Source organism: Triticum urartu, chromosome 1A, assembly GCF_056163025.1.
Source record: "Triticum urartu cultivar PI428250 chromosome 1A, HENAU_Tu73, whole genome shotgun sequence".
Lineage (NCBI taxonomy): Eukaryota > Viridiplantae > Streptophyta > Magnoliopsida > Poales > Poaceae > Triticum > Triticum urartu.
Genome location: NC_141873.1, coordinates 192,187,091 through 192,208,573, shown reverse-complemented (window position 1 = coordinate 192,208,573; position 21,483 = coordinate 192,187,091).

Sequence of the window (21,483 nt, the reverse complement as noted above, 5' to 3'; positions counted from 1 at the left end):
ACAGGTAAAATTCAAACCAATATTTTTGGAGTCACAAAAATATTTATTTTGGGCATTTGAGTTAATCCAGTAATTATTTGCATTGGATTTATATATGTGATATATTAACTATATGTCCAATAATTCTGATAATTGTTGAGGGGCTGTGGAATAATCCATTTAGTCCCTGCAAAAATTGTCAGAAGCAGAAAAATTAGTTTGGTTCAAAAACCAAATTAAAACAAATGTCAGAAATAGAAAACAGAAACTATATTGAAGGAAAGAGAGAGAAAGTTTTTACCTGGGCTTCTTACCTGTAGCAGAGCCGGCCCAGCTCCTGTTTTGGCCTAGCCCACCAGGGGCTCCCCGGTCTTCTTCCTCCTTTTACAGAAGGACAGCGCGCACGTGGCCGCCGCGCGCGAGCACACGCCCCGCCACCTCCTGCTTGCCGCCGAGCATCTCGACGCCCCGGACGCCGACACGCATTCCCTGGAAACCTCTCACTCTCTCACGTGCTTCTCCCCTCCTCTGCTCTCTCTCCCTCTCGCGCTCGAGCGCAACCGTCACCGCCGCTCGTCGTTGCCGCGTCCACCGGCACTCCCTCGCCCATCCACCGTGTCCAGAAGAACCGCAGCGGTCCGCTATGTCGTCTTGCCCGAGCCCCGAGCGCTCGCGCGCCTCGACGCGACCACCCCGACCTCATCTTCATCATTCGGCTGCCGAGATCGCTGGCGACCTCCCGTCCTCATCAGCCCCTCCCCGACCTCACCGACTCGCTCGTCGTGTTCTACGTGAGCTTCTGATCATCCTGCCCCTCTCCGTTCTCTCTCTTGCACTCTGTAGACGCCACGCCCCTCTCACCCGACTGCGCCGCCGCCTGCACTCGCCGCCGACACGACTCCAGCGACCATTTGGTCCGGGCGTCGTGTCCAACACACTCGCTGCCTCGCGTAACCGCTGTAGGGGTCATGCACGCGCTTCCACGGCCACTGCTTCTGCATCACCGCGCTCACCCGAATGCCGCCGCCGCCCCGAGCTTGTTTCCGGTGAGCTCCGGCCGTCCCGCTGCCACCACATGCCGCGCTGGATGCGGGTGAGCTCTAGCTCCCCGCAGCTGCCCTCAACTGTTCGTTTGGGCGTCGGGGAAGCGATCCCGACGTGCTCCGCCGCGTCTGGACTCGCTGGCGGCTAAAAGCCGGCGACCGCTGGCCCGTTAACCGGTATGGGTTGACCCCACTGCCCGGTTTGACCTCCCCCTCTCTCTCACTGACTTGCGGGCCCCGCCCGACAAATTACTCTAGTTAGCACTAATTAATTAGTTAGGTTAGTTACTACAGTCACTGACTAGTGGGTCCTGCCCAGTTAGTTAGGGCTAACTAACTTAGTTAGTTGACTGGGTCACTGACCAGTGGGTCCCACTGGTCAGGTTTGACCTGGTCGACGCCTGTTGACTGCCGACGTCACCCTGACGTAGTGCTAATGCAATAATGTAATTTCTGGATTAAAATCATTCTGGAAATTTCTGAAATTGCTTTAAACTTCCAAAAACCATAGAAATTCAACCGTAGCTCAAAATGAAATAAATTATATATGAAAAATGATCATAAAAATCCAATCTATCCATATGTATGATTTTCATGCATATTAGAACAACTTTTGGCTACTGTTTAGGACAAATCAATTGAATGGCATTTAAATAACCACATGTGGAGTTTGAATTTGAACCTTGGGTTCAAACCAACTACACTTAATTGTGTTGCTAGTTGCATTAGGCCAAATCACATCATAATGCCATGTCATAATCATGCATCATAATTGTTGCATTTCATTGATTGTGTTCTTCCTTGTTTGCCGGTGTTTGTCCCCTCTCGATAGACGTGGTTCCGACGATGTGATCGATGACACTGATGAAGAACTATACTATCTTCAGAAGTGCCAGGCAAGAAAATCCCCTTGTTCATTCCAATACAATCCCACACTCTCGCTCCTTCTCTCTTTTACTGCATTAGGACAACAACGATTCAACTGTTACATGCTGCGGTAGTTGAACCCCTTTCCTCTGCATGACCTGTCATTGCCACAGTAAATAGATGATACCCACTAGCATGAGTGGGAATTGTTTGAGCCCTGATGTTCCTACTCATTCATGCTTGTTGTCATGCCTGCTATTGCTCAGAGTTGAGTCAGGTCCGATTCATCGGGAATGAATTGGAACGTGGTGAACATGTCCTACTGTTGAGAGCTAAGTGTGTGAACACGATTTGGTAAAGGTAGTGGTGAGAGGCCATGTAGGAGTACATGGTGGGTTGTCTCATTGCAGCCGTCCTCAGGAACAGAGTTCTGTGTTTGTGATCCATGAACAGTTACTACCACACATTGGGCTCCGGGCGCTCCAAGCTCTCTCGACTTATTAATCAACCTGATCTCTGTCTAGGAGTTGCAACTAGTTTGTGGTGTTTGTAGGTAGTGTTAGTAGTCTACCAAGTGGCACCCGGTACAGGTGGGCTTGGGACAGACTAGGCACAGTGGCCCGGTGTACCAAGTGGCACCCGGATGGTGGGCTTGTGAACCCTGTACACATCGTTTGGGGCCGTGAGCGACACCCCGGTCGAATCTCCTTGTGGATGGAACCCGAATAGGCGATAAACCTGGACGAGAGACTTGTGTGATTAGTCAGGTCGTGGCCGACACCCTCACTAGGCTTCCGCTTGAAGGTTGCCGAGATACATGACGTGTACATGGTGGTAAGTGGCGAGAGCGTGTGTGAAAAAGAACACCCCTGCAGGGTTATCATTATCTATTCGAATAGCGGGATTCCTCGGATATGGAAACTTGGACCCCTTGCATAGTTCATAGACAAGTGAAAGTGGATACTCTAAAATGCGCAAGATAAGCGTGAGTGCTATGGATGGCGTTCTCGTAGGGAGACGGGAGCGGATCCATAGTGGTGTATTGATATCGTGAATTTGTGGACTCGTGTGCCCCACCTCAAAGAGTTAATTGCAGTCGTAGTTCAGGATAGCCACCGAGTCAAAGCTGGCTTGCTGCAGTTAAACTCCACCACCCCTTTGATGATACCAATGCATATGTAGTTAGTTCCGATGTAAGTCTTGCTGGGTACATTTGTACTCACGTTTGCTTAATTTATGTTTTGCAGAGAGACTTCAGTCTCGCTAGTAGTTCCACGTGGACTTCGATGTTTAGCTCGTTACCTCAGCTACGATCTTGTACCCTTGGGAGGGTCTTGTAGATAGTCAGGCTTCTCAGCCTTCTTCATTGGTAGTTGTCTATACTCAGACAAGTTAAGCTTCCGCATGTGCTTGTTGCTTGTATGCTCTGTATGTTGGGTCATGAGACCCATGTTTGTAATATCTCGCTCTTCGGAGCCTAATGAATAAATACTTTGAGTCGTAGAGTTTTGTTGTGATGCCATGTTGTATTTACACATATCGAGCATATTGTGTGTATGATTGTAATGCTTGGTATGTTTGGGATCCGACAACCTAGTTGTTTATCCTTGGTAGCCTCTCTTATGGGGAAATGTAGTCTTATGCTTCCATGAGCCATAGTAGTCCGCTACAGCCCGGTTCACCGGAGTCCTGCTAGCCCAGCAGTACTGCTCCGGAACACTTGACTGGCCGGCATGTGATTCACTTCGTTCATGTGTCTGTCCCTTCGGGGAAATGTCACGCGGTGACATCCGGAGTCCTGCTAGCCTGCTACAGCCTTGGTTCCCGGAGTCCTGTTAGCCCAGTTGCTACAGCTCGGATTCACACGATGCTGACCGACATGCTCGATGTTGATTCATGTATGCCTGTCTCGGTAAGTTAGTGCCACTTTGGGTTCACGACTAGTCATGTTAGCCCGGGTTCTCTGTCACATGGATGCTAGAGACACTATCATATACGTGAGCCAAAAGGCGCAAACGGTCCCGGGCGATGGTAAGGCGACACCCGTGGGAATACCGTGCGTGAGGCCGCAAAGTTATATGAGGTGTTACAGGCTAGATCGGTGTGACTTAGAATCAAGGTCCTGACACACGGGAGGGTAGGACAAAATATGTCATGCAAGTTCTTTTCCATAAGCACGTATGACTATATTTGAAATACATGCCTACATTACATTGATGAACCGGAGCTAGTTCTGTGTCACCCTATGTTATAACTTTTGCATGATTGATCGCATCCGACATAATTATCCATCACTGATCCATTTCCTATGAGCTTTTCATATATTGTTCTTCGCTTATTTACTTTTCCATTTCTACTGTTACAATCACTATAAAACCAAAAATATTACTTTTGCTACCGTTGCCACTACTATCATATTACTTTGCTACTAAATACCTTGCTGCAGATATTAAGTTTCCAGGTGTGGTTGAATTGACAACTCAGTTGCTAATACTTGTTAATATTCTTTGGCTCCCCTTGTGTCGAATCAATAAATTTGGGTTCAATACTCTACCCTCGAAAACTGTTGTGATCCCCTATACTTGTGGGTTATCATGTCCTCAGGAGAACTTTCCTTTATATAAGAGTTTTTCCAGGCTTGTCCTTTGCTACAAAAAGGATTGTGCCATCTTGCTGCACCTTATTCACTTTTATTACTTGTTGCCCGTTACAAATTACCTTGTCACAAAACTATCTGTTACCGATAATTTTAGTGCTTGCAGAGAATACCTTACTGAAAACTGCTTATCATTTACTTCTCCTCCTCGTTGGGTTCGACACTCTTACTTATCGAAAGGACTACGATAGATCCCCTATACTTGTGGGTCATCATTTACCCACCGCTTTGCTATTTTTCTCGAGAGAAGCCACTAGTGAAATCTACGGCCCCCGGGTCTCTTCCTCATATTATTTGCCTTTGCAATCTATTTTTATTTGCTTTTATTTTCAGATCTATTAATACAAAAATACTTTGCTACACTTTATTTTATTTGCGATCTATTTATCCAATCTATTACAACCTTTTCCCGTCATGCACCAATTTCTGGCATCGTTACCCGAAAGGGATTAACAACCCATTTAACACGTCGGGTTGCCAGGATTTGTTATCTGTGTGCAGGGGTTGTTTACGTAATGTTGCTTGGTTCTCCTACTGGTTCGATAACCATGGTTTCATATCTGAGGGAAATACCTACCGCCGTTGTGCTGCATCATCCCTTCCTCTTTGGGGAAATACTGACGTAGCTTCAAGCGACATCAAAAGGAATTTCTGGCGTCGTTTCCGGGGAGGATCTTCGACATATACCAGGTTCCTAATCACAAATCTCATCTCCTCGCAATTTACATTGTTTGACATTTGCCTCTTGTTTTCCTCTCCCACACTTGACAAAAAATTGTTGTTTTATTCGCCCCTCCTTTTCCGTTCGCCGTTTTCTGGCCAGATCTGTTTTCGTGTACTCTCTTGTTTGCGTAATTATGATGCCTCAAAGAAAATATTATGATGTTCCTTACCCCAATATTTTGCTTGAAATTGAGAAAAGTACTAAGGAATATATGACTACACAATTTGAGCATAATAAGTACTTCACCAAAGAACTTAAGGAGCAATCTGTTGTGCTCGATGCTATCACAAAACAAATTGATGATATTAGTAGAGAAGTTTGCAATCTCCAATCTAAGTATGCTTTTGCTGAAAGTTTGCTAGCGAAAATATCCAATGCATAAGCTACCTTACTAAATCAAAAGGCCGCCAAACCAATATCATTAGAAGGTAAAAATGATGAAGATCTTAAAATGATTGGTGTTTCTTCTATTGATTCCTTGTTTAGTAAAATTAATATTGATGAAAAAGGGATTGGAGAAGAGTCAACTTTAGGTAGAAGGCGTCCCAATATGTCGGAGGGTGAAAATCTTGTTGAGAAAATTGATAAAAGTGGGTTTGAAGAGGTCAAAACTTTAGCTAGTGATGTGCCCACTCTTTTGGATTACAAAGACTTTAATTATGATAGTTGCTCTTTGATTGATTGTATTTATTTGTTGCAATCCATGATAAATTCACCCCATGCTTATGAAAAAAATAAAGGTTTTAATAAACATATTGTTGATGCTATGATGAAAGGTTTTGAAGAAAAACTGGAATTAGAAGTTTCAATTCCTAGAAAATTGCATGATGAATGGGAACCTACTATCAAAGTCAAGATTAAAAATTATGAGTGTTTTTCTTTGTGTGACTTGGGTGCTTGTGTTTCTACTATTCCAAAATCTTTATGTGATGTGCTTGGTCTTACCGATCTTGAATCATGTTCTCTAAATTTGCACCTGGCGGATTCCACTATTAAAAAGCCTGTGGGAAGATTAATGATGTTCTTATTCTTGCAAATAGAAATTATGTGCCAATAGATTTTATTGTTCTTGATATTGATTGCAATCTGTCTTGTCCAATAATTCTTGGTAGACCGTTTACGCGCTATCGGTGCCGTGATTGATATGAAAGAAGGCAATATTAAGTCCCAATTTCCTTTGAGAAAGGGTATGGAACACTTTGCTCGAACAAGAATTAGGCCACCATATGAATCAATCATGAGGGCATCTTATGGATCTAGAACCAAAGATGACAAAACTTAGATCCTTGCTTTATGCCTAGCTAAGGGCGTAAAACTATATCGCTTGTTGGAAGGCAACCCAATGAATAAAATTAATTTTTGCTTTTTGCTTTCTGTTTTTGAGTGTTAGCACAATTATGCTACTTTTATGATTGTGTTTTTTATGTTTTAATTAGTGTTTGTGCCAAGTAAAGCCTTTAGGATCTTCTTGGGTGATAGTTGTTTGATCTTGCTGAAAAAACAGAAACTTTTGCGCTCACGAAAATAATTATCATTTTTACCAGAGAGAGGTAAAATACCCATTCCACTTGCAGTAGATCAATGTACAAATTACTCAGGTCGTACTAATCTTTCAAAATTTTTGGAGTTACAGAAGTATTCAAAATAGTCAGATTGCTACAGATTATTCTGTTTTGATAGATTCTGTTTTCTTTGTGTTGTGTGCTTATTTTGATGGCTCTATGGTTTTCTTTGATGAGTTTTTGCCATATAAAAGTTGGAATATAGTAGATATAATACAATAACAAAATATGAATTGGTTTTATATAGCACTTATAGTAGTGATTTATTATTTTCTTATACTAACGGATCTCACGAAGGTTTTCTTGAGTTTTGTGTGATTGAAGTTTTCAAGTTTTGGGTTATCTTAGATGGATGAAGGAATAAGGAGTAGAAGAGCCTAAGCTTGGGGATGCCCCAGCATCCCAAGCTATTACCCAAAAATGAGCAACCAACTAAGCTTTGGGATGCCCTCGAGTGGCATCACCTCTTTCTTCTAACAACCATCAGTATTTTACTCCAAACTATATTTTTATTCATCACATACTATGTGTTTTGCTTGGAGCATCTTGTATGATATGAGTCTTTGCTTGTTTTATTTTGTGTTTTAAGTCTTGATCCCTTACTGGACACATCTATTCGGGGGAGCCAAAATTATGTCATGACTTGTCAGAGTTGCTCTCTATGCTTCACTTAATTTTGTTATGAGCTATGGACTTGCTCTAGTGCTTCACTTATATCTTTTTGAGCATGGTGTGCCTTAGTATTTTTGAAGAAATGCTCTCTTGCTTCACTTAGATTTATTTGAGAGTTAGTAAAACTTTCAAGAAATTCTCGCTTGCTTCACTTAAATTAATTTGAGAGAAGAAACTTTTTATGCTTATGTTCTTCACTTAGATTGGTTTCAGCTATCAAAAGCAAGATATGAAACTAGTCCCAAAGTGATAGATATTCAAGAGGGATATAATAAAAACTTTCATGAAGATCATTGGACAACATAAACTTGATTCTTTGTAATAGTTTTGCGATATGATGATAGTGATATGTGAGTCATGTTGATGAGTAATTATGCATTAGTAAGAATTTATGAGTTCGCAAAAGAATTGTAATGCTTCGGTTGAAGAAAATTTGCTTAAGATTGATGATTTGGCTAGGAACATGGATAGAATTTCTCTTGATGTTGATTCTTTGAAAATTAGATCTATTCCACCCAAGCATGATATATGTCGGTGTACAAAAGTAGGGGCTCTTCTTTTGACCCCTTCACTTGTGCACGGGCAGTCAGAGCCGAGCGCCACGGCCACACTTAGTAGCACAGAGGAGGGAAGCCGGAGAGAAGCCGAAACACGAGGCAACCAAGGAAACACCAAGACCAGAAGAGCAGGAGAGCAAGAGGGTGAGGTGGACTCCCTTGGCAAGATCCTTGCCGAGGCAACCTCTATAGCCCCGGCAAGAGCCTTGCCGGGGCAACTTGCCCGATGCCAGCGTAGTGAGCCACCCTTGAGCCCACAGGCTCCAACCAAACCAACTACATTGAAACCAAGGCTGGGAGGTGCCTCTGTAGTGGCATGCAAATCTTTATCAAGATCATCAACATGTGAGATCAGATGAGGACCAGAAGACGGTGACCCTCAGCGGGATCCTAGCCAAGGAAATCCACAAGACCCCCGGCAAGACCCTTGCCAGGGACGACTACATCACCATGGCAAGCCCTTGCCGGGCCCCCGGCAAGACCCTTGCCGAGGGCATCAACAGGGCCACTGCCAGGCCCGTGCCAGCCAAGACTCCACCACCATACCAAAGCAGCTGCTAGCTCAACCAGCTGGGCAGGCACCTGCTTGGCAACGGGCAGCCTCTACACCAACGCAGCAAGCACCTGCGTGGCGGCATGCGACCCTTCATGAAGGCTCCACCATCGCGGCATCTCAGCAGCCAGCCGACGTGGCGCCGCGATGCCTCATCAGCTTGGACGCGTGTCGAGGCCAGGCGAGGCGGTGACGGCTGGGACGTGCTTCCCTGGCGTCCACAATAAATCAAGGGGGCACGTCGGCAGCGCATTACATGCGTTTGTCTGACGGTCCCGGAGGATAGGCTTATCGACTATAGACCTTTCCACCTCCTGTGTGCCACTGTGGCAACCCCTTTTTCCTATAAAAGGAGGCCCGAGGCGACCAGGAGAGGGATTCGGCTCTTTGGGGCAAGTTGCACCCTGTAGCTAGCTCAAGAACACAAGAACACTCAAATACATCCACCAAAGCAGGACTAGGGTATTACTCATCTTCGCGGCCCGAACCTGGGTAAACGATCCGTGTGCTTCTTGTCAGACCCGCTCTTTGCACAACCTCGCTTGCCAACCGTAGAAGGGATCCCAGTGACCCCATAGGTGTCGTTTCCACCGACATCTTTGGCGCGACAGGTATGGGGCGCAGTTGTGAAAATCCGGTCTGGTAGTCAGCCTAGCGGTTCTTCATCGTCATGGCTCCCAAGAATAAGGCGGCCATGGCGGTATGTTCGTCAGGAGCCGGACGGCCCGTACTGGTGCGGACGAGCAGCGGGCCAGTCACGGACATGACCCGAGGCACGGCCCGCGAGCACCAACATTGCTCTGGCAGTCAGAGCCTGGCGAGCGGCATCGTTCGTGCGCAAGGCGACTGGCCACACGCCATGAAATCTAGAGACGGAGCTGGGCCCCCCGCAGGCGGCGTGGGACCCTCGGGGGGCGTCGCCGTACCACCCACAGGCGGCGCGACAACCTCCAAGACGCCCACCCCGGCGCTCACAGCGCTCTTCCCAGATTGTGCACGACGAGCAGCGTCACCACACCGGTGACCCTGGACACCGCCGTAGGAAGAGTCATGTGCGTCATTTGCGGGATGAAGGAGGCCAGCATGCCAGCCGAAGTGCTGGTGAAAATGGCACACAGCCGTCGGGCCGCGACAGAGCTCCTTCTAACGTGGTTAGAAGTCGAAGCGCGCCACGGTCCATGCAGCTTTCGCCGCCACCCATGCCAGCAGAAGCTTTGGCGCGCGCGCAGCTGCTCCTCGACTTCCCTCCTGCTACGGAGAAGCTCGACGATTGGAGGGCCACTATCCGGAGCCTCGTCGGCGTTGCCAGCAAAGATGAGCCACGGTCAGCGGGGCCCTCGAGTCGGTGCTCCATTGAGCCACTCCACGCCAGCGGTGGAGGGGACGGAGGCGCCGCGGCCATGGTGCACTCTCCTCCTCCACACCAGCCACCGCGGATGTTGGTCCGTCGTGATGACGCTTGTGATAACATTTGCATAGCGTCGTACGACCCACAGACCCACTGCAACCAATGTCACGTTCTTCGAGTGCGAGTCCATGAAGACGCTCAAACCACCATCGAGCACCGGCGCGATACACGCCACCAGTCAGATAGGCGGGCGGGGCCCGCCATGGACCACCCAGTGCCGGAAGGCTCCGGCGGCCTACCTTACGAGGTGGGTTGCCATTCCTTTACCCGTGAGCGGCGGCAGTTCCAGTGGCCGTCCCACCACGCGTTCAAGCCCGATGTCGGCGAGAAGTACAATGGCAAGACTCACCCGTCGGAGTTCCTCAGCATCTACACCATCGTGATGCAAGCTGCTGGGCTCGCGACGATAAGGTTCTTGCCAATTACTTCCCGTTGGCCCTGAAACCCAATGTCATGTCTTGGTTGATGCACTTGCCGGCAGATTCCATTTCCTCTTTGTCAGACCTATGTCATGAGTTCGTTGGTGCCTTCACTGGAGGCCACCAAGCTCATGACCAGGCGAGTGATTTACAACATCCCAGATGTTCACCTTGCTGCCGTGATCAGTGCATTCCATCAGAATGTGCGCAACCGCAAGATGTGTGAAGAGCTGGCAATGAACTAGGTCAAGGATGTGGCCGAACTTTACATTCTGGCTGATAGATGCACTCGGGCAGAAGAGGGAAGTACCACGGCAAAGACGCCGGCGCGGAAACCGACTCTACCGACAAAGACACCGCCGCCCTGACGAAGAAGGGTCTGTGTCGCAACAGGAAGCGCAAGGGCTAGATCGTGCTTGCTGTCGAGGGATCTGATGACACCGGCGCCACCAAGAAGGCCAAGGCAGACGACCCCGGTAAGGAGATTGCCGGGTGCGCCGCTTGCCGGTCCTTGGCGGCTGGTGACAAGCCAGGGGGCTCCGACAAGCAGTACTGCGAGATCCACCGCACCAAAGGCCACGACCTCCAGAACTACCGACAAGTCAAGCTGCTTGCTGAAAAGCAAAAGGCCGAGTATGAGAGGTAGGACAAGGAGAAGGGCCAAGATGGCGCTGAAGGATCCGGCAAGAAGCGTGGCGGCCAAGGAGGTCGCCGCGGCAAGGATAACCAGCAATAGAGGCCCGCTCGGGGCCACGACAAGAAGCATGAAGACGATGATCATGACGAGGACGACGAGTCCTGCGAGCATGAGTTCCAGTAGGCTACGGAGGCCATGTGCATCGATGGTGGCGCATCGCTACATACTTCTTACTGCCAGCTCAAATAGTGGGCGCATATGATCACAGCAGCGGAGCCCTCGTTCGACGCTCAGAAGCCACTGAAGTGGTCTAGCACGCCCCTCATATTTGACGCCGAGGACCACCCTGACCGCACAACTGCGGTCGGGTGTTTGCCGTTGTTGGTTTCACCAACGATATGCAACCTCAAGGTGAACAAGATGCTGGTTGACGGTGGGGCCGGTCTGAACTTGATCTCACCCATTGTGATCAAAAGGCTGCAAATTCCTGATGGAGACCTCGAGGAAACGGGCACGTTTCAAGGGGTCAACCCGGGAAGGAGCCAGCCGAAGGGGAAGGTCACATTGTCTGTGACGTTTGGAGGCGAGTTGAACTATAGGACGGAGAGGATTGTCTTCGATGTAGCCGAGATCCCCTTGCCCTACAACGGGATCCTCGGCCGCCCGGCACTAGCCAAGTTCATGGCAGCGTCGCACTGCGCCAACAACACACTGAAGATGCCTGGGCCGATGACCATCATCACCGTCCCCTCCGACAAGAAGGACGCGCTGATCTGCGCTGACCAACTCTACCGAGACGCAGTTGTAGCAGCTGCCGCTAAGGCACTTGCTCCTGCCACTGAATCCCCGGGGGGGAGAAGAATACCGGCAAGACCCCTCGCACCCACTCTAGCAAGCGCACTTCTTCGGAGTGTTGTTCTACCATCGAGGACATGCCAGAGAGCTCCACCTGCAAGAGCAAGAAATCTAGAGCAACACCACCAGAGACCAAGAGGGTGTCTATCAAGGAGGATGGCACGGGACGGGCTTTCACCATAAGCTCCACCCGTGATAGCAAATAGGAAAGCGTGCTCGTCACTTTCCTGCGGGCGAATGTCGATGTGTTTGCATGGCGTTCCTAGGGAAATGATTGAGCACCATCTTGCTGTCTGTCCCCATGCGCAACCCGTCAAGCAGAAGGTCAGGAAGCAAGCTTTGGAACGACATGAATTCATCACAGAGGAGATTAGGAAGTTGGAAGAAGCAGGCTTGGTGAGAGGAGTTCTCCATCCAAAGTGGTTGGCCAATCCGGTGGTGGTGCGCAAGGCGAACGGGAAGTGGACGATGTGTATTGATTACACAGATATCAATAAGGCTTGTCATAAGGACCCCTTCCCATTGCCGCGCATTGACCAGATTGTTGACCCCACGGCCGGGTGCGATCTGTTATCGTTCCTCGATGCCTACTCGGGCTACCACCAGATCTTCATGGCAAAGGAAGACGAAGAGAAGACAGCATTCATCACCCCATGTGGTACGTATTGCTTTTTACGAATACCTTTCGGGTTGAAGAGTGCTGGCTGGACATTCGCAAGGGTGGTCCAAATTCGTTTTGAGCTCCAGCTACATAGAAATATGGAAGCTTATATGGATGACATAGTGGTCAAAACGAAGGACGAGGCAACCCTTGTACAAGACTTATAAGAGACGTTTGCCAACCTACACAAGATCAACCTCAAGCTGAACCCTGAGAAGTGTGTCTTCGGCGTTCTGTCCGGCAAACTTCTCGGGTTCTTTGTGTCGCAACGTGGGATCGAGGAAAACCCGGACAAGATCAAGGCTATTGAGCAGACTGAGGCACCCAAGCGGATCAAGGATGTGCGTCGGCTCACTGGCTGCGTTGCCGCCATGAGCAGATTCATCTCCAAGTCCGCTGAGCGTGCCCTTCCCTTTTTCAAGATCTTGAAGAAGGCGGGCCCAATGGAGTGGACCCTAGAGGCTGAGGGAGCGTTATAGGATCTGAAGAAATACCTTTCCTCTACACCAATACTAGTTGCTCCAAAACCACAAGAGTCGTTGCTGCTATATCTGGCGGCGACGAATCAAGTGGTCAGTGTCATGCTAGTGGTGCAGAGGGAGGTCGGTAAAGAGGCAGTGGCGACGGCAGGACTGGAGGATGGCAAGCCAAAGATTCTGCCGGCAGGGCCCGATGCCGGCAAGGCAACGCCCCCGGCGGAGTCTAACGCCATCAGGACAGGACTCATGCGATCAAATGAGGTGGTGCAGAAGAAGAAGATGATGCAGCACCCGGTTTACTTTGTCAGCTCTCTCCTGTAGGGGGCTAGGTCAAGGTACTCTGGTGTGCATAAATTGCACTTCGGCCTCCTTATGGCCTCGAGGAAGCTGCATCACTACTTCCAAGCACACAAAATCACCGTCCTCACCCGACTCCCGTTACAACGGATACTGCACAACCCAGACGCAACCGGAAGGATTATGGAGTGGTCCTTGGAGCTTTCGAGCTTTGCTTTGAAGTTTGAAAGTACTTTGACAATCTAGAGCAGAGTCTTGGCAGAGTTCATTATAGAATGGACCTCAACGCCTGACGAGGAAATCCAGGAGACCACCCTCCCCGGCAAGGAAGCAAGTCACAACTAGATCATGTACTTTGACGGGGCTTTCTCGCTGCAAGGCGTCGGTGCTGGTGTGCTACTCGTCGCACCCATCGGAGAGCACCTCAAGTATGTAATCTAGATGCACTTTCCTAGGGAGATGTCCACCAACAACACTACTGAGTACGAGGGGTTTCTTGCCGGCCTCAGGATCGCGGCGGACATCGGGGTCAAGAAGCTCATCGTCAGGGGTGATTCACAACTTGTCGTCACACAAGTTAACAAAGATTATCAGAGCCCGTTGATGGAGGCCTACGTAGATGACGTGAGGAAGCTGGAGGAGCACTTTGATGGTATACAAGCAGAGCACGTTCCCCGAGCGGAGAACAACATCGCCGATTACCTGTCAAAGCGCACTGCATTCAAGCTACCTGTGGAACTAGGTACTTTTTTGCTTCGGTTGACTCAACCATCCGTCGAACCATCAACAGAGCAGAACAAATGGAGGAAATCAGGCCCCGACAAGTACTTTCCCACTGAGCCCCTAGGGGCCGCCAGCAAGGGTGTTTCCGCAGATTCTGAGCCTGCCAAGGAGTGACTGATTCTGGCCGGCCGTCAAGCCCTGGCCGTAGAGACGGCCACTCCCATGGCAAAAGAAGTGCCATTGGTCCATGCCGTTGAGCCCCAGGCTCCGGCATGGGCACAACATACCGTCTGATTCCTCCAAATAGGGGACCTTCCCGAGGAGCAGGAAGAAGCGGAGAAAGTATCCCGTCGGTCTGCCATGTATCAGTTCGTCGATGACGTCCTATACCGGAAGAGACCGAACGGTGTGAAATTAAAGTGCATTCCCCGGGAGGCAGTACTGGATTTGTTGGCGGAGATACACTGAGGCATATGTGGCTCCCACATAGGGTCGAGGGCCCTTGCCGGCAAGGCATTCTGGCAGGGTTTCTTTTGGCCCACTGCCCTCCAGGATGCAACAGCACTAGTAACCAAGTATGAAGCGTGTCAGTTCCATTCAAAGAAGCTTGATCAACCAGCTCAAGCCCTTCAAACAATTCCTCTTTCCTTGCCATTCCTGGTCTGGGGGCTCGACATACTGGGCCCTCTCCCATGCGCTGTCGGGGGCTTTGAGTACTTGTACATTGCGATCGACAAGTTCACAAAGTGCCCAGAGGTGGAAGTAGTGAGGAAGGTGACAGCACAGTCAGCTGTCAAGTTCTTCAAGGGGCTAGTGTGCCGTTTTGGTGTGCCAAACAGGGTCATCACTAACAACGGCACGCAGTTCACAAGCCACAACTTCATGCAATACACCCAAGACCTCGGCAGCAGGGTCTGTTTCGCTTCCGTGGCACACCCACGGAGCAACGGCCAGGCAGAGAGAGCAAATGCTAAAGTGTTGCGAGGCCTGAGGACAAAGAATTTTGACAGGCTGCACAAGAGCGGAAAGCGCTTGATTAATGAGTTGCCGATGGTTCTTTGGTCGATCAGAACGACGCCAAATCGAGCCACCGTCCAGACACCCTTTGCCCTAGTATACGGGGCAAAAGCAGTTCTCCCCATGGAACTCATATACGGGTCACCTCGAGTGCTTGCTTACGACGAGCTTGAGCAAGAGCAATTGCGGCAAGATGACGCAACGCTCCTTGAGGAAGATCATCTTCGGGCAGCTATGAAAGCAGCACGCTACCAGCAAGCCTTGCGCCGCTACCATAGCCGCAAGGTTCATGCTCGGAGCTTTGAGGAAGGCGACCTTGTTCTTATGCGCGTTCAGTCGGCCAAGAATTCCAACAAGTTGACACCAAAGTGGGAAGGCCCTTATCGGGTAATACGAGTCACCAGGCCTGGCGCAGTCCGCCTGGAGACCGAAGATGCTATTCCAGTGAGCAACTCCTGGAACATTGAATAACTTCGCAAGTTTTACCCATAAGGCGTGGTTGCCGGGCCCCTCGGCAACCACCTTTTGTACAAGCCTTGCCGACAAGGCATGTAACCCTCTGTACAAAGCCAGGCGCAGACCCTGAGCATAAATAAATGAAGCGCTGGCGCCCTAAGTTTTAGCATGCATGCTAGGTTAAATCTCTCCCTCGGTTAGGGTTGATAGTGCATAGCAGCGGCTTACCCCTAGCCTAGAGGTTGAGTATGCGTCTTTCTGTCTTCTTTGGTTCCCAGGGCACGTGGACACTTCTGCTGAGCCGCTTGGGAGAAAGAAAACGAACCGTCTTTGGTTCCCAGGGCACGTGGACACTTCTGCTGAGCCGCTTGGGAGAAAGAAAACGAACCGGTGCTCCGGCCCAGCAAGCCAAGACTGCTGGGGGCTGAAGACACAAGGATCTAACCACGGCAAGCCAAAGCTGCCGGGGGTTGCGCATTCAGATAAGTCCTTCATCCCATGTTGTGTATTTCCATATAGAACTGGGACAAATGAAACCTCGTTTTGCTCCAAGACCATCGTGCTGCCCCTTTTTCATGTACCCAAGTCCCTGGGACAGAACCGGGTTGTAGGCGCGATGGCAAGGAAATAGACGAAGGGCCTAACTCTACTTCGCCCCGCCTCCGCGAAAAGCAAGAGAATGGTCGACTGAAGTCAGGGAACGGCAAGGCCTGTTGCCGGGCGACAATGTTTATCTTAAAAATAACAAGGATTCGTTCCTTGGCATGGGCCTCGCTCACGCACAGAGAACCCAGCAAGCACCCTTTTTCATTAAAAACATCCCATACAGGTATAGTTCATACGGAATTAAAAACATGAGCAAGGGGATTACAAATCTTAAAATTAACAAGTGCCCGCAGGTTTACAAACTAAAAAGAGATAAGATACCCATTATCCCTTTCTTGTCCCTCTCCTCAGGAGGTGGAACAAGATAGCAAGAGGGCAGAAAGAGCGCCTGGGCGAGGTGCGAGGAGCAGAAGGCACCAAGAGAATGTCCCGGTGCCGGGAGGGGAGCTGGAAGATGAGGTAGCGGGCCAGCAATACGCGACGAAGCCGTCAGTGCCCGTGTACTCTGACTTGACGGCCGCCACCCGCCTTCTCTGGCCCTCCTGCGCCAGCCACCCAAGGAGACGACGAGGAGCGCCCCAATGGAGAGCTTGACAAGGAGAGCCCTCGGCAGGCCGCACGACGTAGGGTGGGGCAACGCACTCAGTCGGAGACAAGGTCGACGTGACCCCGCTCGACGCTCTCGTCGTCGCTGTCGCTACCCTCCTCATCACTCCCGCTTGAAGAGGAATCTTCATCGTCGGAGGAGCTCTCCACGCAACACTTTAGGCGAGTTCCAAGATCTCCAAAGACCTTGACGGAGAGCAGGCCGCCCTCCATTAACTTGAAGTAAAGGACAATCCCCGCCGTCAGGCTATCGATGCGAGTGAACGTCTTCCATCCGCGATGGAGGTACATGACGTGAGGAGCGGGGAAGTCGACGTCGACCCGCGTGCCGCTGTTCCCACAGCCCCTCATGTGCAACCTGAGGGTCTAGGGTGGATCGAGCTCCATCTCCTGAGAAAATGGGGTAGGGAGACGGAGGCGGCGACGCGGTGGCCGGCGCAGCCTGATGAAAAACTCGCGGAGCTGGTCCCCGACGTGGCCCTCCATTGGGGGAGGCATCACTGGCGGAGGTGAGGCCGATGCGCCACCCCATCCCCCTCTCCCCCGAGTGCCACGGCGACCTCAGCCTCGCCCCCTCCCCCTTCCTCTCGTGGCCGGCTCCGCCGCCACGAGCTCTTGGGAAGAGGGACGCGCTGTCGAGCAATGACCCTCGCCGCCACCATTGAAGGGCCAGCACCCCCTCTCGCCATGGTGGGTGAAAGAAAGGAGCAGAGGTGGAAGAGAATGGATGCTGAGAGAATGTGGGATGACATCCCCCTCCCCCTCCTTATAAAGGGGCGAGGTCGAGGCTTGGCTGCCCCACTCAACCAATCCAGCCACCGGAGGCGTAGGGAATCAGGACCGACCCGCTGCCCTACTCAGCGACGGCCCGGTTTCCTGCCTCCACCGCCTGCCACCTGCATGGGGGACACGTGGCGAGCAAGCAGAATTGAGGGGACAGGTGAGGCGACCGTTCCCCACCCCGTGATCATGGGGGACTGATGCCTTGAAGACCACAACCCGAGTCCGCCCAAGTAAATGAGCCGCGCCTCTACGCCTCCCTCTTTTTATGGGGAAGGCGCGAGCCGCCTCTTTACCACGATGTGACGCATGCGTGCGGAAACTTCCCCACGCATGACCCCCACGTCACGCACGACCCTCCACGTCGCGTGTTCAACGCAGGTCATGGGGAAGCGCAGTGGACGAGAAGTTACTGCGGTAAAATGCGCCTCACCTGCCCGCGCACCGTTCTGGGCCTAGCCCAACAACGCGGGGCGCTTATGTATGGCCCAGGCCCGGGGGCTCCTGTCGGTGTACAAAAGTAGGGGCTCTTCTTTTTACCCCTTTACTAGTGCATGGGCAGTCAGAGCCACGCTCCACGGCCACACTTAGTAGGGAAGAGGAGGGAAGCCGGAGAGAAGCCGAAACACGAGGCAACCAAGGCAGCGCCAAGACCAGAAGCATAGGAGAGAAAGAGGGCCAGGTGGACTCCCTCGGCAAGATCCTTGCCGAGGCAGCCTCCGCAGCCCCGGCAAGAGCCTTGCCGGGGCAACTTTCCTGATGCCAGCGTAGTGAGCCACCCTTGAGCCCACGGGCTCCAACCCAACCAACTACATTGGAACCAAGGGTCGGGAGGCGCCTCTGTGATTGCATGCAAATCTTTGTCAAGATCATCAACATGTGAGACCAGATGAGGACTAGAAGACGGCGACCCACGGTGGGATCCTAGCAGAGGAAATCCACAAGACCCCCGGCAAGACCCTTGCCAGGGATAACTACAACGCCACGGCAAGACCCTTGCCGAGGGCATCAGCAGGGCCACTGCCAGGCCCGCGCCAGCCAAGACTCCACCACCGTCCCCAAGCAGCTGCTAGCTCAACCAGCTGGGCAGGCACCTGCGTGGCGACGAGCGGCCTCTACACCGACTCAGCAAGCACCTGCGTGGCGGCATGCGACCCTTCATGAAGGCTCCACCACCGCGCCAGCTCAGCAGCCAGCCAACATGGCGCCGCGATGCCTCATCAGCTCAGACGCGTGTCGAGGCCAGGTGAGTTGGCGGCGGCTCGGACGTGCTTCCCTGGCGTCCCCGATAAAGCAAGGGGCACGTCGGCAGCGCATTACATGCGTTTGTCTGACGGTCCCAGAGGATAGGCTTATCGACTGTAGACTTTTCCACCTCCTGTGTGCCACTGTGGCAACCCCTTTTTCCTATAAAAGGAGGCCCGAGGCGACCAGGAGAGGGATTCGGCTCTTTTGGGCAAGTTGCACCCCGTAGCTAGCTCAAGAACACAAGAACACTCAAATACATCCACCAAAGCAGGACTAGGGTATTATGCATCTTCGCGGCCCGAACCTGGGTAAATGATCCGTGTGCTTCCTGTTAGACCCGCTCTTTGCACAACCTCGCGCTCGCCAACCGTAGAAGGGATCCCAGTGACCCCATAGGTGTCGTTTCCACCGACAATATGAATGAATCTATAAAGGCTATGAGAATCTCCATTGATGAGTGCAAAGAAAGAACCGCTAAGGTGCGTGCTAAACGAGATTGGTTTGTAAATGCGTGTTCTTCTACTTTTTGTGAAAATAATGATGAAGGTCTTAAAGTGATTGATGTGACCCCTATTGAATCTTTGTTTTCCAATATAAATCTTGATAAATATGGGACTGGAGACGAGTCAACTTTGGTTAAAAGGCGTCCCATTGATTCAGAGTTTTTAGATCTTGATACAAAAATTGATAAAAGTGAGATTGGAGAGGTCAAAACTTTAAGTAGCAATGAACCCACTCTTTTGGGTTTTGTGGCACCCCGGCTCAGAGAAACCGGAATGCCCCGTATTCCAGCCCAGAGCGAGGAGAAGTCTGCTGGAGTACGACACTACTTAGCATAGAACAAATCTGCTCTTTATTACAACCTATATGTATACAATGGGATTACATCGGCATGACGACACTACGCCTACCACGGTTGCTCTATGCAAGAAGAAGAACACACGAAGCAGTAGAATAACTATTGGCAGCAGAACAGGGACGATAGTGATGAACTCCACTCCGCAGGGACTCTGGCTGGAACGCTTATCCTAGCTCGCAAACAAGGGATCCATGGCAAACAAGCAATCAAATCTGGCATGACCTGCAAACTGGCATGACACGACAGGTCAGTACATTGAATGTACTTGCAAGATCACAGCAACCAAAGCAATCAAGATAGACAACAACATGGAAATTACAGGTTAACAAGGATTAACATGATATTATCAGAACAACATGGCATTAACAACATGATACAACAACATGGCATGAACAACATGATACATCTAGAACAATACGAGCATGGCATGAACATATAAACATGATGACACTATCATGCAACATGATGACGTTATCATGCACCAACTTACTCTGTTCGGGTTACCTTGTAACCATCACGGACATCACACGATCATCTCAGGATCCAATCAAGCTTGGTGTTAACAATACCGTAGTAATCATTACATGACCACAAGGAGCTTGAACTTTACCCTTGACTCTCGCATAATACCACAAATATCCATCAACTCGGTAACCTCGATACCACGGTGATCATCTCACGATCACAATCTACTCCTTTCTCATCATTGAACCAAGGTTGTTATTAAGCACAGTATTATTATTACTGTTTACCCACAGTGTGACCAACTACGAACTGGGCCCTTATCTGCGGGCGCGGCTATCGATAGATTTAATACACACTCTACAGAGGTAGCACATTGTACCCACACCACGAAACCCATGGCCTCGCACTCCCATTCGAGTGGACCAAAGGCATTTCGACAAAACCGTCCTACTTCCCTGACACTCTGCCGGCCACTCCGACAAACTCCCCTTTGGGCTAAGTCATGGGTGGACCCGTGCCTACCAAAGGCATCAACGGCCACCGTCATGGCAAAACATAAATGGTCCCAGACGGGGACAATGTATCCATACTCAACAACGAGCACACAAGGCTTATGCCGTCCTACCCGGCCAAGGTAGCGCCCGCGCATAACCTTTCCTCGTTGGAGGCACCAGCGAGAGGCATGACAATATACCCAGTTAGGACCTCCCCATAAAGGCAAATGTGGTTGCACTGGTTAGCTCGATATGGTGGCACCATGACTCAGCCAACAGTTGTGTAAGTTCAATTTAATCCGGTTAAACTGTAATGCAATATGTAGGGCCATGATAAAATAACATGATGCAATTACAATGCATGAGCATGATATAAGCATGGGGTGCAACATAACTAACAATCATATCAACAATGAATCATATCCAACTGAGCATGGCATAATGATGAGCATGAATATCACAAGTATAACACTACTCATAGCATAACATGACCACTAACATCAACAATAAATACCATGCAATAACTCATCAATACCATTACCAAGTAAACACTTAACCAACTAACATCAAAGGAACAATGCATATCAACGGTACTCGGTAACCGACGACAGTCATGCACCGAAGAACATGACCAACCCAACATGTACTACTACCAAGCATGACCAATATGTAGGTAATACTAGCAGGTAGAAAATGATAATAGAGTGCAAGAAAACATAGCATGATGGTAACCACCGATCCATCAGCATAATCGATATCACGATAGTAGTAACAAAACAAACATACAGTTATTAAAGATTCAAGTTGAAAACCAATCCTATTGCATGGCTATCTTGCAAATGGTGGTTGTGGCTTTCCTG